The sequence below is a fragment of the Lepisma saccharinum genome, chromosome 6, assembly GCF_977018435.1.
Source record: "Lepisma saccharinum chromosome 6, izLepSacc3.1, whole genome shotgun sequence".
NCBI lineage: Eukaryota > Metazoa > Arthropoda > Insecta > Zygentoma > Lepismatidae > Lepisma > Lepisma saccharinum.
The window spans coordinates 73,267,184-73,292,445 of NC_139234.1; the positions used below are offsets into that span (position 1 = coordinate 73,267,184).

Genomic DNA, 25,262 nt, shown 5'->3' on the forward strand with positions numbered 1-25,262 from the left:
AGGTTTCAACAAAGGAGAGTCCATTTGCTCCAATAATGGTACAATCCTTAGAAACATACAGGATGTTTAACAAAAACAGAATGAAAATAGCAATGGACTCGTACAGTGGGATCCATGAGTATTATCGTGCAAATTGTCCATGACTATTTTCATTAATGTTCTCTTACATCCTGTGTGTTTTTAAGCCATGGATTTTTATGTATGCTGGTGCAGAAGTTGTTAACAGCTTGTTTTGAGTTTTCTTTTAATTCTTGAAGCTCTTATTGGGTCAAATAAAGTGCATGAACATGGTGATGGACAATTTGCACGGTAATACTCATGGATCCCACTGTACCATATTTGACTCTTACTGTACTACAGTGGGATCCATGAGTACTACCGTGCAATTTGTCCATGACTATTTTCATTAATTTTTCTCTTCCATTCTATGTGTTTTTAAGCCGTGGATTTTTATGTATGCTAGTGCAGAAGTTGTCAACAGCTTGTTTTGGTTTTCTTTTAATTCTTGAAGCTCTTATTGGGTCAAATAAAGTGCATGAACATGGTGATGGACAATTTGCACGGTAATACTCATGGATCCCACTGTACCATATTTGACTCTTACTGTACTACAGTGGGATCCATGAGTACTACCGTGCAATTTGTCCATGACTATTTTCATTAATTTTTCTCTTCCATTCTATGTGTTTTTAAGCCGTGGATTTTTATGTATGCTAGTGCAGAAGTTGTCAACAGCTTGTTTTGGTTTTCTTTTAATTCTTGAAGCTCTTATTGGGTCAAATAAAGTGCATGAACATGGTGATGGGCAATTTGCACGGTAATACTCATGGATCCAACAGTACACTTCACCCTCCGCATCAGTATCTCTCTCTTACAGAATGGTTACATATTGCTCACGAGGAAATTTTCGTACTTTTGGCCCACGGCGTGTACAGAAAGGCGAGTCAATAAATGATATTGAATGGGCATTGGTAGGGGAGAAATGGATTCAAGTGAATATATGTGGATGTATTTCAGGCATATTTGACCTTGGCATCTCTAAGAGCTTTCAGTGAACTTAAAATGTCGTGTTATTAAATTAATTCAATTGTCCTTGTGTATAGTAAAGTAAGTTCGTCAATTACACACACTCAGTTTAACATTATTCAATTGAGTAAGAATAACAATGTACAGATCTTCCGGAACTTTACAGCGGTGTACATTAATATTACAATGTAAATTGTACTGATGTTGGTGTAGAAGTGCCTTGTTTTATTCTTGAACTTTGTACTGAGCAAATCAAATTGAATGCACGTCATGGCTAATTTGCCTGGTAATATTTGTGCACCATACTGTGCATTACATCACGAATGAATAATAAAAGATCACAGCTACAATATGCAAAGGGACATTTCTTAGTCGCATCAATGGGCCTGAATTCCGCAATTAAAACCAAGATGTTAAGAGAATACAACAACATATTAACAGTTACTGGCAACACTGAACTACAGCACAGAAAAAAGTATCAATAGCATAATTACAAGTGACAGCAGAAATCTGTCCACAAAAAGCAATCGATTTCTGCTACTGCGCAAACAAGAATTTTACGCAACACGGACAAGGCTTTTAAAAACTTAAGAGGGGAATCTTACTGGATAGCGAGTGCACTTTACTGGGCGATGATAAACATTCTGATGAAACCACAGCGGATTTTCGAACGTACACTGCCGTGGATGAAGACTGTAACAAAATGCACATTAGTAAGACATTTTAACTGCTCGATTCCTTTTGGGAGAGGCTACTACAAAGCCAATTTAGAATTCAGGCGTCGTTTACTTTGTAGAGTTCATTTGATTAAAACAGGAAAATAAATGACATCTTGGGGGAAAGCCGGTTTATGTAAAATGAGAGGAAGAAGGACTGTTTCTTGTGTTTGCTGACGTCTTCTACTGCCATAAAAGCATTGATGTGTAAATCCTTGACCATGTTAACCTGTCGTTCCTAGCGAACTTCGTCACATCACATGAATTGAATACATGAAGAGAGAAATTCGTGCAATAACAATATTTGGTGCACAGCACTGAAATGGTATGATAAATTATATAAATTATTATGTCTGTCTGTGAGATTCAAGAATAGAGCATACGCAAGGTACATTTTTATAGGAAAAATTTTGTGAACTGCAAGAAAAGAAGCATTAGTTTAACACTTCCTTTGCGATGTGCAATTGATGTCCTTTCATTCACCATCCATTGCATAAATGCTTTCTTCATGCTAGAACAGAAGTTGTGAGCAGCTTGTTTGACTATTGTTTCAATCCTTGAAGTTCTCATTGCGTGAAACAAATAATGAAAATGGGATGGGCAACTTGATTGGTAATACTTATCCATCCGACTCTACACATGCATGAAAATTGATATGGCAATCTGTGCAACGTATTGCACTATGCAAACATTAAAAATGCCACAATATGTAATCCTAACCACGTTCAGAAAAGCTTATTTCCTGACGGTTTTGTGTATTCGCCAAATAAGTAACAAATTCCTTTGCAGTTTCTTACCTAAGGTAATATTTTCGAGTTGGTCATTTCATTTAGAATCTGCATGTAGCAACTTTAGGTACGAACAAAAGTAATATTCAGTCAAACCGGATTTGTTTCACATCGGAACAGCGAGTAGAAGGTGAATGGTGAAAGTACACTGGCACACAACATGGATAGGGAAAAATTACTAAGATCACATGAAATAACAGTCTGTGCTACAGAAAAATAATATTTTGTTGCACTAAAACACACATAGAAATATCATGTAGCTCACACTGCACAATACAGGCGAAGAAATAACTATTTTGCTATCCAAGTCCGCGATATGAAACTTTTCGCACCCGTCTCTTCTTTTTTTCTTTATCAGCACTTGACCTGTTGCCAGATCCTACTTCAAATTATTTTCTACCTTGCGTTTATAATGTTACTAGCAGTATAACCTATCTGGTTGTAGTAGTCTGTTGTTTCATTATTCGTTAAGAGGTGGGATCCATGAGTATTACCTTGCAAATTGTCCATCACCATGTTCGTGCACTTTATTTGACCCAATAACAGCTTCAAGAATTAAAAGAAAACTCAAAACAAGCTGTTGACAACTTCTGAACCAGCATACATAAAAATCCATCGCTTAAAAACACATAGGATGTAAGAGAAAAATTAATGAAAATAGTCATGGACAATTTGCACGGTAATACTCATCGATCCCACTGTACACAGTTTCATTTTAAGTCTACGTTAAGTCATGAACACAAGGAAGTAAAAATTTCACAGTTGCTTTTTAGTAACGGTCTATGATTGATAACGGACAGGACGAAACAGTAAATCATTGTTACACAGTAGTGTAGTTATTTTAAAACTAAAGAGTAGCGGTTTTGTATGGTATATCTCAAATATATTATTGCCACAAATTGAACCGCATGACTCATGCAAACTGTCTGTTGTAACGATTCACATTCAAGAACTGCTCAAGTTGTCAGAATTATCAAGGACTTGGCACCACTTTCTTATCTTTCCATGTACGGTAGCGATCCATTACCCCATACAGTGCATAATCTTTACTCCAACTTTAACCTTGATATATCGCTTGTTTATCTACCGTTTCCAACCTCGAATTTGTACACGTTCCATCGGAAAACGGCCTGGTGGCACACTAAACATGCAAAATCCTCATTGTGTGCATATCGTGAGATTGCCGAAGATTCACCTATGTCAAGGCTATGTCCGGGGTGTCCGGGTAGACACACACGCACCGTGGCGTCCCCTGGCGGTCGGTGGGCGAACCTGTTACACTCCAAGGTGGACAAGCTTGTACTGTACTGCATGCAAAAGGAAAAAATCGAAGCCGCGACCATAATATATTAACCCACTCGGTACATATATAGGAGACTTTTATACTTTTTTCCTCTTGTTGTAAGCGACATGTAAGGGTATCGAATTATTTGGTGGGATTCTTATGCAGGCAGATGTCCTGAGCGAGTTTAGGCTGCTTTTGAAGTTTATAGATTCAGGATTTCCAGCGTTGAACCAGTTCCTACAGCTTCAGGTGGTGCCTACGCCATTGCAAGATCAATTCCATTGGGTTTTTGCAGTGTTTGCAAAATGAGAAACTGAGCAAAAGTTACTTGGTCGAAAAAGTAAGCGGACATCCCGGATAACGTAGTTGCAGCGCCGTCGCATGGCAATAAAGGGTTCTAGGTCCTTTCCTCAGTGGAGCAATATTACAGTAGTTTGTATCCTACTTAAACTGTATAGGTTCAGAATCCTGACCAGCCTATCTACACTTCAAAAAATGACTCGCATTGTCAGAATTATCAAGGACCTGGCACCAATTTCCTATCTTTTCATGTACGGTAGCGATCCATTGCCCCATACAGTGCATAACTTTTACTCCAACTTTAACCTTGATAGATCGCTTCTTTATCTACAGTTTGGGTGGAATATGAGTGGGTGGATGATATATCTCTCAAATGGGCTACAGTATACTTATCTTCTCTCTTTATTTCATTGTTTTTATGTCTCTCCTCGTTTTCTTTTCATAGCCTATCTGTTACACGGTCTTTATCTCTTTCCTTTGCTAATTCTTTCTACCTCCGTTTCCTTCCATTGTCTTTCTGTTTTGTCTATCTTCTTCTTTATTCTCGCCTCTACCTTTCTCACTCACACTCCTTTTTGCCTCCCTTACGTGTACCACTCTTTCCCTCTTTTTCTGTCTTTCCTCCTTTTCATTCCTTGTTTTTATTTTCTTCCTCCAATTATACATCTTTTCTCTTATTTTCTCCTTCCTATAATTAATTGATTTGGTGTTTTAAGTCCCCTTTTATGCACAGCACGGCTAATCGAGAAGACCTACAGTTTAAAGTGGGATCCGAACCACTATGTACCTCCACTGGGTACCGAACCCGGGACCCCTTGATTAGGAGGCGACGAAGTTACCACTGCGTCATCGGGGAGGCCCTTTTCTCTTACATAAGAAGGAGAAAATGAAGGCGAAAACAATTTTTCTCTTGAGATTTCGCCCAGTGTGTGGGATCGGTGGTCACCCACCATCGTGAGAAAATTGGGAAGGTACGAATGAGTAGCGTAACCCGGTCATGGAAATCTAAAACAATGACTGGGGTTCGTCGTGCTGACCACGCGTCACCCCGTAACTGGTTGGATGATCTGCTATTTATTGTTGTTTTTTTTAAGAAAATCACGGCAACTTCCACCGTGAAGCAATTTCTAGTTAACCCAATTGCGTTCACTACAAATAATTGATCCATCTGTTTTTATCTATCCACCTTGCTGGACTTAACAGAGAGATTGTGCACAATAGAGTACTACGTTGGACCACTTTCGCTCGGAAATACTCGATCGAATCTCCCACGCTCGAGCGTGATATCCTATCTGATGTCTGTTCAGAGGTTGTCAATTGTTTAGTTGGCATTCTAGTTATAATTCTCATGTAACAAAGTGAATGTTTACAGCGATAAACAATTCAGGTATTAATATATTTTTTGGTGGTCTGCCATCCCTGTTCCTCCCTTGGCGCCGCCACTGGTTTACAGTATTCCGTTGTATATACAGTCCGTGATGTGTCGTACTTTAACAGGAAAGTAACCAGGAAAATAATTAGGGGGTAATACTACAGAATACAGTATCTGTCACTCTGTAGTAACTGTGACTGCTGTTTTTTTTTAAAAAAATACTGTTTTTTTTCTATAATGATATGGAGACCTTAAAATCGCATAAACAATTTACGACAACGTACAAAATTCGTTGAAATTTACGAGAAACACTTATAAAACGCAGACTTCTTAAATTGCATTTTTTTTAGCGACTTTGCATGCATGAAAAATGTATTTAGCATGAAGTTCATCCACTTGTGAGCAATTTCAGGCAAGATTTAATATTTGTCGGTATCATTGCGACTGTACAAATAGATATAGGATGAACGATACTCTTGAGTGTGGTTTACACACATAACATGAGATCATGAGTCAATCAACAATAGTTACTGTCATTTCGGAATTCAGCACCCGAAAATCTACAAAGAACCTTTACCTTTGTGTCTTGTAAGAATTTCATAGCCGAGCAGTGCAATTTGGCAAATTGTCTGTAGGGGCACAGGTCCCACGAGCACCAATCTGGCTGCGCCAGTAGACTAAGTCTACGTCTGCAAGTGTTGTGTACACATAATTTACCCATCTATACAGTGGTAGATTGGATTATAGTTCACGGACAACGCTACGACGCAAGGTGTCCCGAGTTCGAATCCCGGCCTGGGCATGGATATTCTTTGTGAGTGTCCGTTCATCAATTTCATCATATCATCACTAGGGCTCCGATAATTATGCATTTTGCATATTGCATATGGATTTTTGTACCCACAACCAACACTGAGCATATACTGTATTTATTTTTCTTCGCCTCGCTTCTCTTTTCTTTATCCTTTATCTGTCTTTCTTCTTTCAACAACTTCAAACAAGTTACAACTTCAAACAAGCATCAAAATTATAGAAGACGTTAAAGAGGACCTCGCCCAGGTTGAAGATCCTGTGTATGTACAGAAATTGGATGCAGTATTGAAAAAAAACAGTGTTTATGCAACAATGGTGAAAGTTCGCAAAATTCTGCATACAAATGGACAACGTGTGGATGATCTGGAACTTTATGTGTCCAACTTTGTTGCTCTAAAATATAGTCGACTTATATCTTGCGCAGTGGAACGTGTGTTTCTGAATATAAGACTATTCTAGCTGAAAACAGGAGTTTCAAGTTCGAAAATTTGAGACATCATGTTGTTCTCAATTGCAATCATGATCTTGATCTGTAATGTATTGTGTTACATTTAACGCAGAACCATATTACGTGGGTCGTTCAATATATAAGTTTCCATATGCTGTAAAAAAAAAAGTTTTTAAGATACATTAGAAAACTATACATACATGTGTAGGAGGATCCTTCCTCACTTCTCAACATAATCCCCATAGAGATTCAGGCATTTGTCCCACCGTTGCACCAATTTGTCCATACCCTTTGCAAGAAAATCAGGGCTCTGGCTATTGAGCACCATTCTCACATTCCGCTTCACTTCATCTGTTTCGAAACGGTAACCTTGCAATTCAGACTTTAACACCGGAAAAAGATGGAAAATCACTCGGCGCTAAATCGGGGCTGTATGGAGGGCGGGGCAGACGTTCCCACCCCAATTCTTCAATTTTGTGTTGGGTTTGTACTGCTGAGTGATGGCGAACGTTATCGTCAAGAAGAATGGCACCAGCGGACAGGAGACCTGGTCGGTTATGTCGAATTGCGTTTTTCAGTTTATCCAATGTTTGACAATAACGGTCAGCGTTAATTGTTCTTCCTTGTTTCAAAAAGTCCATAAGCAGAACGCCCTTAGCATCCATGCTTCTGAACTCCTTATGACGCGAGCCCGCGTTTTCCGAACAAGCATTTACTTTTCGCCCTTGAGCGCATGTGCCTTCACGTCTGATAACGAATCGATTGTTGTTCCTTGTAGACGAAGGCAGCGCTTGTCAACCATGTGCTTCTTTTTAATGGCATTGCTTTATACAATATTTTAAAGCACAGGGAAAATTATATATTGAACGTCCCTAGTAATAGAAAAAATCTGTGGCAAATGAGCATTCAGAATAATGCATATTCATCGCCTGGCATGTAATCTTTCATAGTTTAATTTATAAATGCTGTATATTACAAACAGGATTTAAAGTGCATATTTTACACTTTTTAGTGCATATTTGCATGCATATCTTGCGTTTTTTTAGTGCATAACTATCCGAGCCCTACTCATCATCATCTTCGCGATTATTCAAAAAAGTAAAATAAACCAAATCAATAAAATGCATGTTACATAATCATAAAATTCAGTTTTGTACGCATCAGTACTGGCCGGCTCCGTCTACAATAAACACGTACGTACTAATCGTGAAGCAAAGTAGTACATTTTTCAGTCAGTCACTAGAAAATTTCATATTCTGTTCAATATTTAGCAGAAAATTGTTTCTAACTCTATAGAATACAAGGTATTCATGAACAACTGAACGCAGTACATTGTCTACACGTAGACAATCGTTGTTTACGTGTAAATGCATATCGCTGGCCACGATTGAATTTTCCATACACTACAATAGAGATAGGTCACCAATATCCCTGCTAACAATGGGCTTTCATCTACGCCAACAATCATCCCATCCATCCATGCTCGGGTTGCTGTTGGGGTGTTCGGAGCTGGTCACGTGGGTGACCTAGTCCAGATTCCTAAGGACGCCTACAAGGCACTTAAACCGAGCGGGAAGAAGACGAACGCGCTGGGATTCCTGCCACTGGACAGCTTGTCGCAAGCTTATCTTGCTCGCAAAGGTTGGATGCAACTGTTGCCAGTTCATGCGCGACAGTGCTCTAACGCCGAAGAAAAAAATCTGGAATTCAGATTTATCTAAATAAGTGCTATCACAGGCAAATGCGGCCTTAACGGAATGGTAGGGGGGGACACTCACCCCCAGATGGGAATATATACATGGGCGCACGAGAAAATTTCCCAAAGGAAGTCAAAATTCGGAAATTGTACCCTTAGCGTAATATTGGTAATATACTGGCGTCGTGTTAATGTCGTCACAAGAAAGAAATGTTTTAAAGAACAGGAGAAAATAGGAAGGAAATATGAAAGGAATTAAGATATATAGAAAGAGAAAGCGAGATGAAGGAAGAGAAGGAAACTAGACAGAGAACGAGAAACAGGAGGTGGGAATTAAGTTAAATAAAGGACTTGAGAGTAGTGTTGCCCACGAGACGAGACTTTGGCCTGTCTCGTCTCGTGGAAATGCTGTCTCGTCTCGAAAATATTCGTTTGTCTCGGGACACATGATCAATCTCGTCTCGTCTCGAATTATTAAAAAGCCTGTCCCGTCTCGTCCCGTGGGCACACTACTTGAAAGAAACTTGGTCCATGCCTACCATTAAACCTACAGGCACTGCTGGATTTAATCGACCTTTACATCTCTATTTGGGAGGAGAACATGGGATGCGCCATCTCAACAACGGTTATGTTTGATTTATAAGCTTCTCTTTCGCAAGATCCCTTTCCTGTCTCCCACCAACACGCTTAAAGGCAAAAACGCACATCCTTTAAACAAGAGGCTCGTATATCTCTGTTGCTCAACATGGTGGTGTAGATTCTCCCCAAAATTTAGTTGGATTAGACTTTCCCAGATTTCGAACAAGATCTATTCATTGTGTTCAGAGGAGGGTTTATTTCTTCACACATTGAATGTTTTAGTTGTTTTTATGTTCAGAGGAGGATATATTTACCCATAAATTAATTTTCACTCTTATATTGTTTTTTTATTTTGTTAAGAGGCTAATGTATTTCTTCTTATACTTAAGTACTCAGATTTAGATATGACTGCATTCAATTTGCTTCAACAATCACGAACAATTTCAGCTCTTGTCGAAGGGGCAATACGTTGAACGAAGAATCACTCAACCTAATGAATGTTTTTTTCAAAATCCGTTATTAAATCAACTTGCATTAACTAAAAGAACAAAAATTGCTCATCAGTCCACAGATGAGGGATATTTTGAGAAAACTGAATATATTGACAATGTGAAACACTGTTTTGAGCTTCAAAACTTGCTCCGAGCTCACTCCCACGTCGTCGTCAAGTTTGATGCAAAGGTAGGCCGTCTTATTGCATGCAACTAGACAAACAGGTTCACGCCTACCACAGACTCTTCCCTGGTTTTCATGCCACCGGTTGATTCACCACTTCGCCACGCCATCTATGAAGTAAAACGAACAGCGTGGGACAAAATATTCGTTGTATGATTCTTTCCTTGTTTCCTCTAACCAAAGATAATACGTTCCAATTGAAGGGACAATTGAATACAGACTAGCATTTTGGTACAGTTTTGTGAAGGGTCCTTGTTATTGCCTGGCCATAATGCGCACATTATAGTAGTCTATGGTGAAAGGAACATAGCGGATGACTGTTCATGTGGTTGATATTAGTAAATGTTTTGTTATCAAAAACTGCCATACTTCATTCTTCTGAAGACAAATTAAATTTAAAAGACCTCGCAAAGTCGTTATATCATAAGAACAGAATGGACAACAGCATTCAATAAGTCAATAGTGTTTCGAAGAAAGTGAAAGATAATAATCAACAGTTTGGAATATATATATTAGTACCTGAACTCAGCAAATTTGGCTGGAAATCGCAAAAGTATGTGGTGTCGTCTAATTAATTGGAATATGAGCATAATTGGTTAATCTGAACACCGTCGTATAATGTGCATTGGATATATTGTAAATGAACAAAGAAATAGGTAATTATTAGAGATAGTATTTCATCAACTTTGCATATGTTTTGGTAAGGGTGATATGTTTCTTATATATACATAAATTCGTGTTGTGATAAACTAATTAATTAAAGATGTTTCGTTACGTCATATTTATGCATGTTTGGAGATTTGTACATTATTGAGCGTATTTTAATCATTATTTGGACATTCACAGCATATTTTCGCTTTTTTAAAACAAACTTTCTCTGTGTACTTGGTCATTTCCGAATTAACTTTCGTTCCTTGTAAAATGTTCAATGAAGTTGTTGAATTTCTTAGAAGTATGTATTACTAGTTCTGCTACTGGGGAGAGTAAGGGAATATATTTCGGATACTCTAATATCCCAGCAAGTGGAACTCGTATGTGAAATAAAATAAATGGACCTGCATACTTTCAATGTCCCTTTTCGAGCTGGGTTTCATGGGATAGCTATAGATGTTCGTATCTGATGTATACCTACATATTGAAATTTCAACATAGATTGTCAAAAAAGGGCTTTTCAAACGTTATGAATTTTTATGCAATCAGTTAACTAAAATGTTAACTTATTCAACAGAAAATTATAGAAAAAGATGGAAAACAGGTGAAGAAAGATTCTATGTTCATTTTATGGTCAGTGCAATCAGGACTGGATCTACAGTTCAAAGTAGGATCGGAGCCATTTGTCCACTTCCTCCACCGGGAAACTAACACTGGACCCCTTTATTACAAAGTGACAGTCTTACCAGTTCACTATCGTTGAGATCCCGCATACAAAGAAAGAAAGAAAGATAGAACGAAAAATATAGAGAAGAAGAAGAAACGGTGGAAGAGCAGCAGAGACCAATAATTAAAAAAAAAAACTCTTAGTTATCTTTAACAATTTTAATTGTAAAGTGTAAATCACCAACCCTGAGACCTTCTGTAAACAAACCGTCTCACCGATTCGATGTATCACTCCGCGTCAGTTGATTCATGACCGCAATCATCTGCTGTTACACTCATAGTTCGCCGCACCTATTCATTTTATATAAGAATAAGAGCCTCTGAATGTGAGTAATGAGAACTCGCTCTCAAAACATCAGACGAATATGCAGCCGCATACATTGTTACTTTCCCGGTCATTCTCTCTTTCATAACCCTTAAAACTGCAGACACTGACACACCACTGCACTGGGATACCAACTTAACCACTTCTTTTACTGGTTTCTCAGGATACCACTGACAGAACGTTACATAAATATTGAGTAGAATCTGTTTCTCGCCCCTTTTAAAAGGCTGTCCTTGCTGGTGTTTTGAAAACAAGCTCGGAGAACACGGAGACCTTCCCGCACGCATAGAACTCGGCATGCTATTTTTCTAAGGACAAGTCAGGCAATATTACTAAGTGGCACTACTTCCTTGCTGTTCACATGATTATTTTTAGAAAATAACCAATGTTATAAAATATCATTATGTACATAAATCTCTAAGCTCATTGAAAGTTACAATGCATATTCCTACAAAATGTTCACACTTATCTTGCCTTGCCATGTCACCAAGTTATTTTACGAAGTGCACTATATTTGGCGGAACAAAAATCGTTATTAGGATGCTTTTCAAAGTTTCCAACCGCAATAAATTTACGAACTTTCTTTGTCTTGTTTTGATCATCATCAATATATTTATTGGACTTACAGCATTGCATATGGTTGTGTATGCCCATTATATATTTTATTTACATAAGATACAATTTACATAAGATCTACAAACAAATTTCAAAAACACTCCTATCTATATCAAACCCTAGAAATATACATTACCATGTATATAATTTTGTATAAAAAAATGCAAGTAAAATATATTCAATTCGCATGCAAGAAAGAAGCTAAATTTATGGGAAATGATTACTGGTGCAAAGAGTTAACCATAAAGGTGAAGCAATAAGTACCAAAGAAAGCATTGGGTTTAAAGTGAGACGTCATTTGCGGCAGCGTATCCCATACTACAAATTGGCCGTTGTTTTACCTTACGTAATGAATCCTGTAACAACGCTGGATTTTCGTGTGGATTATTTTACTTTATGAGTTTGCAATGCTTTCTGCATGCACGTGGTTTTGTTTACAGAAGGTCTCAGGGTTGGTGATTTGAACTTTAGGTATTCTTTCCCACTTTGATAACAAGAAAAGCATTTTATTGGCACCTACTTCAAACTACAGGGTGACCCCAAAAACGTTACCGAAATATTGACTTTCGATTACCTTCTTTTGGTAACTCTGTATTTTCTGTAATGTTTAATTCAATTTCGTGATCACAATTTCAAGATAATAGTAGAAAACATTCATCCGCCATAGTTTACGATCTAGCCACCGAAGGATCCATGTTCAAGTCCATTTGCCAATTTCACCCAATTAAATACGTTCTCACCGTAACGATTAGCCAGGGGACGAATGCGAAACAGGAAGTCAAACGCAAGTAAATTTCCTATGAAGCAGAAGACAACGAAGAAAAGAAAGCAATTTTTACCAACCCTACTCCAACCATAAAACATGCCAGTAAAAATCTTCATGTTCGTTTAAAGTCGCCTTCAGATCTTGGTTTTTTAAAACCAGCCCGAAACATTACGTCATGCCTGAACTTCAATCACGACCTGGCGTGTCCGTGAGTGGGGCACACTGGTGGGCATCGCCCCCTCAAAAATTCTAAAGTGGGTTATTTCCGGTGTACTAAACTCGGCCCTGAAATTTCCTTTGGCAGTTTGATGAAGTCACCAACAACGTTCAGAAACGTATAATTTTTTCTGACATGGTCTATTGTAGCCTATTTCCACGAGCTGTAAAACGGTTTTGATTGGTGCACAATGACCAATGAAGGTTAAGGCAAATTGAGTCAACTAGCAGTAGGCGTGAAGATCCCCCCAACGCTTAGATTTGCATAAGAAACAAAAAAAAATCGTGCTTCGTTAACTGGCAGGGTGGATAATAGATGTCGCCACAGTGCTTGCTGTTGACTGATACATCTTGCAAGGGAATCTAACCAGTCTGTCTTTTGTTTTTCTTTTCATCTATTTGTTTGTTTTGCCGAAGGAAATACGTCTTGTTTTTGACAGGATATGTAGATCAGCTTTTGTAGTCTTTGTCAAGGCCAAATGGAAATCCTATATTCTTGTTCTTGTCTTCTTTCTTTAAATTCAATGTCACTGTTCCTTTGGTCATGCTCAACAGCAAATCCTATCAAGTTGTACAAACATTCCTTTAACCTTACCTAAGAAACAGGAAAAGGTTAAAGGTAATGTTAGCACCACTTGATGTGATCTCTGACCAGAAAGGTATAGCTTGTTACAGTGACATTTCGAGATGGTACACTGCGGTCTCCATGCACAGGATGCATCAATAATGCCTAACCGAAACAAGCATTATCAAAATTCCTCCGTGGTTAGGTTAGTACTGCCAGTATTCGCGACGTGACGCATGGCGTTCACGTGTATTTATATAGAAGGATCAGTCTCTGTGGCGGATTTGTTAGGTCTCAGGTTCGAACCACGGGCAGGTATCATGAATGTATAATTATGCTTGTCCCATCATAAGTTCATCATTCAATCACATAGATGCGATAAACCGAAGAAGTAAGAAAGCGACGTAAAATAAGTAAACGATTCATTCCATGGCATTTTCAAGACAATCCTCGCAATCATAACTCTATTAATATGGATTCTACGGCACGTTTATATCATTTTCGCATTGTTTTCAAGTAGCGAATATACTATAAAAATACTCCCTATGTTATTTGACGCCTTGTATGTTAAAACTACCGTGTAATGCAACAGTATTTTATATTCTCCCCCCCCCCCTCTCTCTCTCTCTCGCATGTTATCAAAAGGGTAGTAGTAATCTCCTCAAACTGAGTTCAGTGGCTTCAACAAGCTTTTAGTTATTTTCCTACGGGGTGGTAGGGGGGCGTTTGGAAGGTGACTTCTGTCCATAGAAATGTTCTATTCATGGATTGAGAGAGGGGACGTTTAAGTAAACCAATCATCAACATTATGACGGCAGTAACTTTCAGGCAATATATCAAGAGAAAAAGGGGGAGTAGAGAAGGAAAAGAAGAATCACAAAAAGAGAGAGAGAGAGAGAGAGAGAGAGAGAGGAGGGGAGAAAGGGTAGAAGTACAGACACAAGACAGAATAAAAACACAGACGGAGGGAAAATGACTCAGAGATCGACTAAGAGGAGAATGAAGGCTACTGAGATAAAACATTACAAAAAGAGAGAGGGAAGGAATAGGGATGTGCAAAGAGAAACGATAGAAAGAGAGGTGTTGACAGAGGGCAATATATATATTTGGAAAATGAAAGTAATGATAGACGAAAGAGAGAAACAATGGGAAAGTTCGAGGAGATGGTGAGAGAGAGATAGATGCAAATGGCGGGCTCGGAGAGAAAGAGAAAGATCCAAGACAGCACGAGGAACAAGTAGGATAGTAAAAGTATAAAAAATATAGAATAAAGGAAGGCAGAAAAAAGTGAGACAGAACGAGTGGAAAAAACGGATGAGAGAAAGAGAGAGAGAGAGAGATCGGCAGAAAATGGGAACGTTGAAGATATAAAGTAGATGACTGGAGATAAGAATGGAGAACTGAAACAAAGGGAAGGTAAGAGAGACTCAAGAAGGGTGCCAGAAGATAAAGAGAGCAGAAACAAAGGGAAGGTAAGAGAGAGACTGAAGAAGGATGCCGGAAGATAAAGGGAACAAACAAAGGGAAGGTAAAAGAGAGACTCAAGAAGGTTGCCGGAAGAGAGAACTGAAACAAAGAGAAGGTATAAGAGAGAGAGTCAAGAAGAAGAGTGCCGGAAGATAAAGGGAACTAAAACAAAGGGTAGGTAAGATAGAGACTCAAGAAGGGTGCTGGAAGATAAAGAGAACTGAAACAAAGGGAAGGTATAAAAGAGAGAGTCAAGAAGGGTGCCGGAAGATAAAGAGAACTGAAACAAAGGGAAGGTAAGAGAGAGAGAGAGTCAAGAAGAAGAATGCCGGAAGATAAAGGGAACTGAAACAAAGGGAGGGTATAAGAGAGAAAGTGAGATAAACAATTGCTATAGAGACACACAGAGAGAAACAAAGCGAACACAGAAATAGATCTTTTTCCTTCACCCGTTGTAGCTATAACAAAAAGAGCTCCTGGTATGTATCCCAGCGGGAATCCGTCGTCCTTGAATACGAAGAAAGGCCCGAGGAAGGATAAAGAAGCGATGGGTGGGGCTCGAACCGAAGTTCCGTAGGCGATAAAGGGAGGAGCTGACAAAGGTCCCAGACACCTTGTTTGTTCCCGGTATAGGCACGGCGACCAGGATCAAAGAGGAACACGATAAACAATGCCTTAAGAGGAGTCTCGCTCACAGAATACGATAAGTTTATATTAAGATATTATGACAGTCTATTGTCATCATTGTTAGCCTTGAAGCAAAACAAGTTAGAGCTGCGTTTACGGCGACATCATTGATCGTTAGGTTCTCTCTGTTGAATCTTCATCCCGAATTACTTATCTCCACCTCTCTTCTTTTAGTTAGGGCATTATTTTTCTCTGCTTTTTCGTTTTATCAATCTCTATTTTTATAACTGCCCCTCTACCCACATTCCTCCTTTCTTTTATTTTCACATTTCTCGATTCTGTTTTTCCTATTTCGTCTCTATTTCTCTTTCATATCCCCCTCTATTTTCTCCATGTTAACCCCTTCTCTCTTTCTCTATTTTCATATATCTCCTTCTGTGACCGTTTCTTTCTTTCTCTACCCAATGTTTCTTATATTTTTTTTAACATTCCTAACTTTCCGTTTGTTTCTTTCTCCGGTTTCTTTCAGTTCCCTATTTTTTTCTATCACTTCTCTTTTATTTTCCCCTGCTAACGTCATATTCTTTTCTCATTCTCTCTCTTCTTGTATACCTATTTCTTTGTGGTTATCGCATCGAGCTACGACGCCAGGGGTCCCGGGTTCGAATCCCAACCTGGGCATAGGTGCTCTTTGTGATTGTGCAGAAAGTGCAGAAAAGCGAAGTAAAATAAGCCCAATCAATCTATTTCTTTGAGTTTTTATTATCAGTCCACTTTATGCACAGAAAGGCCAATCGGAACTTGACCTACAGTTTAAAGTGGGATCCGAACCTCTATGTGCCTTCACCAGGTATCGAACAAGAGCATCCTTGTTTAGACGGCAACGTTACCACTACGCCATGATGGAGGTCCATATGTACAGTCACCTTCAATAATAATGGGACACCTATATCCTGAAATACTGGTGGTAGAAGCTGCCATTGAAAATTTGCTATTAAAATCCACTTATCCCCGTAGAGTCATGCAACACACATAACACCTTACAGGGAAGAGAGCATTTCAGGATATAGGTGTCCCATTTTTATATGCTGGTGACTGTACCTATTTCTTTCTGCCTCTCTCTCCAACATTTTTCTTTTTTTCGTTCCGTTATTTCGTTCCCCCCTCTCTCTCTGTTACTTTCATTCCTCTTTGTATTTTTATTTTCCTTCTCTCTGTCACATATCTGTTTATCTTGCTTTCTCCTCTCTCCATCCTTTTTACCGATGATAGTTCATGCGCTTTCAGGAGCTCTGATATTGGAAAATAAGCAGCTTGAACATCTGCACACAGATAAGGATTGCGAATCGTCAGGAGCTGTTTACAAAACAGACGAAGCTAAAAGCATACAGCACCGAGGTCAACAGGGGAAGTCAAGTGTGACAATATAAACACATGTGCATTCCGCAGGTGATTACGACATTCATTGTGGTGGTCGTGTTTTGTTTGTGCAATGACAGCTAGCGGTTTCCTTGCAAAAAATATTGCTCAAAGAGAAGTTATAATACAGGATGATCCAAAAGCAGCAGAACCTTAACTACGATACAGTGGCGGCGTTGGGTTCCAAAACCGGGGGGCAAAGTGCAAAACTGGGGGGGGGGCAACTGTCCCCCTCGCCCCCTAATCGCTGCCACTGCTACGATATCATGGAGAGGAGGGGAGAGACGATTGGGCAGAGGAAGAAGAGAAGTACAAAGGTAAATACGCAGAGAGCTATAGCGAGGGAGAGGTAGATACACGAATAGATGCACACGCCACGATATGGTCTAATCAGTACATTGACACATTTCCAGATATTTTGGTTTAGATTTCCAACGAATTGATAATAAGGATAAGATATATCATTATTAATTAGCATAAGAATTCATTATTCAAAATTTCACTTGTGGCATTTGTAGTTTCCTAAACAGCCAAATAGTGTGTGTCTATGTATAAGAGTGTGTGTCATATACACACACACATACAGGAGAAGGTGTAAAAATACATGATGTAAATAACTATAATGCAACTTCAAAGAACAACTGAAGTAAAAGAGAGGGGGGAACGGGAGGCTTAGAACGAGGACAGAACAGCAATGAAAGGACATAGATGATACAAACTGAAAGAAAATATGTACCATAAGACAAGAAATAAAATGCAGAAAAGAAAGAAGTTGGGAAATTACTTGTTGAAAACAGAGAAAAATATAATTAAGTATTTCGACCTCATACTGAACTTTTGTTAGTTTGTAGCAATCGGAGTAATACCAACCGCCAATTGAACAAAAAAAAACATCTTGATTGCATTACATTATATCGTGTCGATGAAAGATAAAGTGTGAAGTGGATGGATTATGTTACACATCCATATTCCCATTCGGCGCAATAATTTTAACCCACCTATGACAGAATTTCAGAATCATTTGGAGAAGAACAAGAATGGCACACAGAAGGAGAAAGAAAAGAAGGAGAGAAGAAAGAAAAGCACAAAACAGAAAGAGGGAGTGAGAGAGAGAGAGAGATATACAGATACAAAGGTAGAAAGAAAGGAAACAAAGAGAGGGAGAAGAATAAAGATAGAAACAAATAGAGAAATAGATAGAAAGGTAGAAAAAAGAAATAGAGAAAACACGCAGAAGGAGAGAAGGAGAAAACAAGAATACACACAGAGCAATAGAAATAGAAAGGCTGAAAGAAAGAAATAGAGAAATCAAGAAGAGAGAAAAGTAGATACAAAGATAGAAAGAAAGAAATAGAGAAACAAGGAGAGACAGATAGAGAAATATATTTAATAGAAATAGAGAAAACAAGAAAATAGAGATAATAAGAGATAGAAAGGTAGAAAGAAAGAAATAGAGAAAAAGAAGAGGCAGAAGAATAAGAGATAAAAAAAGGTAGTAGAAATAACCAATGTATAGAGAACAATAATAGAGCGAGGGAGAGGGAAACGGGGCTAGAGATATTAGAAAGAACGAAATAGAAAAACAAGAAGACAAAAATATACTTTCAGAAGCAGAAAGTGGAGTAATGATGAATTGTGAAACGCATGGAAAACGTTTGAAGGCAGAAAATGTTGAGTTTTCTTTTTAATTCCAGTTTATGCAGACAGAGGTTAATCGGGACTAGACCTGCAATTTCAAAGTGACATCCGAACTACTATAGCCAAGTATGAAACCCAAGACGCATTGAATACAAGGTGCATTCAGGGAGGCCCGAAAGGAAGAGAAAGAGGAGGAAGATAGAAATAAACAGAGAAAAGGGAGAGGAAAGAAAAATCTTGGCAGCAGAGGACACCTAAAAATATTTTTTTCTCAACTGCTCGAACTAAATTGTCTAGTAACGCCACGGCCTATCCGGGGATCGAAGTCAGAACCTCTAGTTTACCAGAACAACATATAACAACTACCGTATATGATGCAGGTCGGGAACAAAATCACGCGGCACGAAGACAAAAGTCTCATGATTCAAGAAATGCACCCAATTAATAAATTCACAAGTTTTACCAACCCCCACAATTAAAAAAAATGCCAAAACAAAAAAAAATCCTGTTTGCACATTAAAACCACTGCAATATCATTGTTCATAAAGAAGTGTTGCAAACTCACCTACTGGAACTTCCAGCAACTCATCACACGGTATTATACGTCCAGTATTAATTTATTCAACGCACAATCGAAAAACAAGCGCTGGTGACAAATGAATAACGTCCACTCCACTATCGCGAGTCCCGTCTGTCCCAGCGCTGGTCGCTCGCATGAAAAGCTCGCTTCTCGTGCAATGCATTGTAATAAGTTGAATCAGCGATAAAAAGCTCTTTGATGGGGCTCTTGTTTTGCACTTGGAGCATGCTCCAGTTCAGTGTTACCAACCTCCTACATTTATCGGAAAGTTGATGACTTTTAATAAGCAATTTGTATTTTCTAATAAACATGGTCCAAATTATGTACAAATCAAGAAGGAAACATTGAGTTTCAAGTCCAGTTTTTTTTTCCGCGGATAAGCTAATCGAGACTGCACCTACAGTTAAAGGGGAATCCGAACCACATTGTAATTGCATCGTAGTTTAATTACACTACGACATTGGGGTGGTTCCGAGAAAAATACAAAGAAAGAAATAAGGAAATCATATGGGCAGAAACAGAAAATAAAGACTAGAGAGAAATGAACAGAAAAAGGACACGGAATACAGAGGAAAATAAACGGTGAGAAAGCGGAAAAGCATAGGAATGAAGCAAAAAAGAGATAAGGAAATGGGAAGACTGAAAACTAAAGTGAAACGTATGAAAAGGTAAGAGACAGAACCGAGGGAAAACAAAAGAAGGAAAATAAACGAAAATAGGGAATTCGGAGAAAGAGACAGGGGAATTAACAGAAGTAAGGAAGCAGATAATGAGAGGCCAAGAGGTAGAGAGAAAACAGAGGAAAGGAAAGATATACAAAAGGCAGGAAGAAAAGAATTAGAAGAAGAGGAGAAGGGAAAACTGGGAAAAGAAAGAAGGAAAGAAATATACAGGGTGGGAAATAACCTTTTGCTAGGGGTCCACAGTAAAATGTAACAACAATTAAGAAATTATGGTAATACAAAATATTTACTACGATAAATGTGGTTACAAAAACAAAATTAGAAGTTAGTATGTCCGCCGCTTGCTTCCCTCACAGCACGAAGACGATCAGGGTAGGAGCTCAGAAGATTCGCAAACAAGTCCGTATTCCATTCCTTGTCACGGAGGACTTGTTCCAGATGGAGTGTTGCCCGGCAATAGCGGTCTGGTCCACGTTCCACTATCATCAAGGACTCAACTGCGTCCTTCAGAATAGCCCCGAAGTGCTCCGCTGCATTCAGGTCCGGTGATGCACCCGGCCATTCAGAACTGCTGAAGAAGTAAATGCCACTTCGCCGAAGAAGGTCTTGGTTTTAGCATTTGTCTTGAAGGAAGGTGCTTTGTCGTGAACTAACTTTTAATTTTGTTTTTGTAACCACAATTGTCATAGTAAACATTTGGTATTACCATAATTTCTTAATTGTTGTTACTTTTTCCAGCAGACCCCTAGCAAAAGGTTATTTCCCACCCTGTAATACGAAGGAAAACAGGGGAAAGAAAACAAAGAAAGGGAAAAGAGAGAAATAAAAAAGAAAGGATATCAGAGAGAAGGAAAGAAAGAAAGAGGCAATAAATAGGAGGTACAAGCGAGGGTCAACACAAGGAACACACAGAGAGAAGAAAGCAGAATAAGGCGGAAAACGGAGGGACGGAAACCAGAGGTGCAAATAAAAAGAGAAGTAACGATAGAACATGATAGAAATCATAAGAAAGAAAGATGAAAAAGGGTAAGAGAGAAATCCCGCCTTCAACTACTGTTCAACGTAAATAGTTTCAAAAGCAACCTACTTGAAACAAAAGGGCCACAAAGCAAACACGACTTCCATCATCTCACCGCACGTTGGCGACAAGAGAAATTTAAAAGTTCCTGGAAAGATCCGCAATGCACCGCAGCAAGTTATGCAACGACGCAGGTGCACGGTCCAGATGTGCAGGGAGCACGTAGGTGAAAAAGAGAGAAAATTACACCGTCCTAAAGGATTTCCATACCTCCACGATTCTTCCCGCAGGCAGCGAGGGACACGGATAATCCCCGGTGTGCGAAGGTGTTTAATTGGTATTTGTAATTTGGAGCGGGAACGCTCCGCGGCAACTGACGAAAATGGATAAAGCGTGGGTAAACAGCATTTCTTCCTCGCAGGAACAAATCTTGTTTTGGTTGCTTCCAGATAGAGAGAAGGAGGGATGGGGACTAGTAAAGGAGATACTCGCCTAAGAAAGAAGATAAAACTAGATGCAGACTGGGGAAAAAAAAGAATAGAGGTGTGTTGAGTTAAAAAGGCTGAAAGGGACAGAGCTAAAAACATGGAAAGGTAATGAAAGAAGGGGGAAAGAAAGGAGACAAACGGACGCATGGAGAGAGAGAGAGAGAGAGGAGGGATAGATCGGATCAGAGATAGAGATTTAGAAAGTAGCGAGATAGTGAAGGAAAGAAACAGACGATGTAGAATAACAGATACAGAAGAGTGTAAGTTAGAACAACACAGAGAGAATGGATGAGGCTAATTGCGAAGATGAAGATGAATGATAAGATGAAATAGATGAAGGGACAATCACAAACACTGACAACACAAGTCCCGTACTGGACATGGCTCCAGATGCCAAACCCTCATTAGTCTGCAAAATGCAGTCCAGAGTGTACTACGTGGAAGTGATGCTTACACTTGGGTGTCTTGAGTCAGGGTCATCCCTCACACCCCTAAAGTATAGAGAGAATGACGAATAGAGTGTGAGATCGAACTACAGAGAGAAAAAGACCAGGTAATGTATAGAGAGAATAACAGAGCCAAACTAATATAAAGATAGAGGAAAAACAAGGAAACAGATGGAGAGAATGATAGAACAAAAAGATAGGAAGACGTAGAAATGGAAAGCAAGATAATGTGACAGAAGGAACGTGAACAGGAGATGTACAGTGTGGGCAAGATAGAGGACTAGAGTTGGTACACAAGGAAAAAGAGAGAGAAAAGGAAGTGAATGGGAAGTTAGAGGCTGAAAATGAGAAAAGGAAACATAAAGAATGAAATTAAATGAGAAAAAGAAAGATCTGGTTATTGTATTAGAAAGAGAGATACTGAGGTAGCAGACATAGAACGAGTGAGAGAAAATGGTTGAACAGAGAGGGGTAAAAGAGGACAGAGCGAGGAAGATAATAGGATTAATGACAAATCAAAGCAAAGAAGACAAAAGAATAAAAATACGGTTGACAAATCAACCAGATGGCCCGAAACGAAAGTTGACTCTTGTCGCAAAATAATTGATCACCTCCGGATGGAACTTGTGTGCCATTTGTTTAGATAAGCGAACCTAATCTCTCTGAAGTTAGATAAATTAATGTGGATTCAGTCCGCTACAAACGCCTTCAGTTCGAAGAATGGCTTCATCGGAAGATAAATCATCCCCGGTCACGGGTCCTTCTGCCTGCAATGTCCTAATAACATGTAAGTGGGAGAATGTTGGAGCTTCAGATCCAAATCTCGTCCACATTTGGGTGGACAGCTTTCTTAGGGCCATGACAGTGATGCTTCTTAGTTGGGTCTTACATTAGCTTGTAGGTTTGCGAGAAAATGGCTTGGTGTTCAGGGTTAATTCAAGTTCAGAATGGTCATTTGTCACGAGGATGCGTCTTTCTCTGGGTTGACCAGTCTTCCAAAGGTTTGATTTCAATGTATGTTGAGTCTTAATAATGCTGGATTTTACAGCTTGTTCAGGTTTGATAGAGTATTTTTGTGCATTTACAGTGCTGTTCAGTCTTGCTGTTTCTTTATTTTGCAATTCCAGAATGTTCAGTGTCGATTATTTTTGTTTTGTAGCCTTGTTCAGTTTCGCCGAAGATTTATTTTGCAGCCCTGTTCTGTCTTGCCAAGGTTTTATTTTGCAGCCTTGTTCATTCTCTCTGAAGTTCTATTTTGCAGCCTTGTTTATTCTCTCCGAAGTTTTATTTTGCAGCCTTGTTCATTCACGCCAAAGTTTTATTTTGCATGCCTCTTCAGTCTCACCAAAGTTCTATTTTGCAGCATTGTTCACTCTCTCCGAATTTCTATTTTGCAGCATTGTTCACTCTCTCCGAAGTTTTATTTTGCAGCCTTGTTCATTCTCGCCAAAGTTTTATTTTGCAGGCCTCTTCAGTCTCACCAAAGTTCTATTTTGCAGCATTGTTCACTCTCTCCGAAGTTTTATTTTGCAGCTTTGTTCATTCTCTGCGAACTTTTATTTTGCAGCCTTGTTCATTCTCGCCGAAGTTTTATTTTGCAGCCTTGTTCATTCTCGCCGAAGTTCTATTTTGCAGCCTTGTTTATTCTCTCCGAAGTTTTATTTTGCAGCCTTGTTCATTCTCGCCAAAGGTTTATTTTGCAGGCCTCTTCAGTCTCACCAAAGTTCTATTTTGCAGCATTGTTCACTCTATCCGAAGTTTTATTTTGCAGCTTTGTTCATTCTCTGCGAACTTTTATTTTGCAGCCTTGTTCATTCTCCCCGAAGTTTTATTTCGCAGCCTTGTTCATTCTCGCCGAAGTTTTATTTTGGAGCTCTATTCAATATCGCCGAAGTTTTATTTTGCAGACCTGTTCAGTCTTGCAGAACTTCATTTGCTGGTTGTTCAGTTTCAAAAGTGCATAATTTTTTATTCACAGACTATTCAGCCCCGATGATGCATTATATTCCATTTACAGACTGTTCAGTCTCGATTTTTTCACTTACTGTGTTCAAACAGTTATATTTTACAGTTTCGACTATGCTTTCCTTTGCAACATGTTAAAATTCATAGATACGTCATTCTAAACTCTACAGTCTACATAGGAATCCGTGTATAACACTATCACTCTCAGCAAAGGTCTTCGGGTTCGAATCAGAGGTTTCAAAACCTGCTGTAAACATTCGAGCCAGTCAAGATTTACAGGTGCCTAAATATCAATTACTGTAATAAAATTTAACACGTAAGCCATATACGTAGTCGGAGTCTGGGTGCACTATTTTATTGTCAATTCATCTGACACCACTCATCTTTGTTCACTCTTACTTCTTACACCGCCAGCTCAGGAATAAAGATCTCAACTTCTTTGTCTTGCCTGAAGGTTGGGAAGTGTTGCCATAACAATAATTACTATTGTGTCTCGTAACACTGGAAACCTATCATCAATCAAATATGGACACCTTTTCTTAACGTTTCCCGAAATCCTTTGCGCGTTCGTGCAAGGGCGTAGCCGGAAGATTTTCCGCGGGGGCTTTATCGGGTCCATCTTTGAATTCCTAATTAAGAATTCGTTAAATAAGGACCGGACAAAATGCAAGATGGAACAACAAGCGTTTTTGTGCCTTCTTTTTTCTAAGCAGAAAGTTTCTCTTCACGTTGGGTCCCCGATACTAACATAAGAATGTGGTCTCAGCTCAGGAAAGTACACTTCACTTGGGTGTGATTTCTTTGTAGGCTGTCCAGTTTTATTGAATGATTTTGCAGCCTGTTCAGTCTTGACGATGCATAACCCTTGCAGACTGTTCAGTCTTGACGATGCATACATCAACTTTTGCAACCTGTCCAGTCTTGACGATGCAAAACTCTTGCAGACTGTTCAGTCTTGAAATGCATACAACTTTTGCAGCTTGTTCAGTCTTGACGATGCATAACTATTGCATACTATTCAGTCTTGATAATGCATACATGAACTTTTCTAGCTTGTTCAGTCTTGACGATGCATTCGGTAACTTTTAAAGCCCATTTACCCTTGACGATGCATAACTCTTGCAGCCTGTTTAGTCTTGAGGATGTATAACTCTTGCAGACTGTTCAGTCTTGATGATGCATAACACTTGCAGACTGTTCAGTCTTGACGATTCATAACACTTGCAGACGGTTCAGTCTTGACGATGCATAACACTTGCAGACTGTTCAGTCTTGACGATGCATAACACTTGCAGACTGTTCAGTCTTGACGATGCATAACACTTGAAGACTGTTCAGTCTTGACGATGCATAACACTTGAAGACTGTT

At 39.0% G+C, this 25,262-nt stretch overlaps 1 protein-coding gene across 6 annotated transcripts in view; it reads right to left on the minus strand.

The window, feature by feature from the left end:
* Nucleotides 1–25,262, minus strand: part of LOC145988882 (uncharacterized) — a 273,840-nt gene that overhangs the window by 224,610 nt on the left and 23,968 nt on the right. Inside the window, exon 1 of one of the 6 annotated variants that reach the window (XM_083124156.1) lies at nt 19,279–19,362. The exons of the other annotated variants lie outside the window; for them this stretch is intronic. The gene's annotated coding sequence lies outside the window, so the exon portion shown is untranslated. Of the gene's footprint in view, nt 1–19,278; nt 19,363–25,262 lie in introns of those variants that run through there. 6 annotated transcript variants of the gene reach the window in all.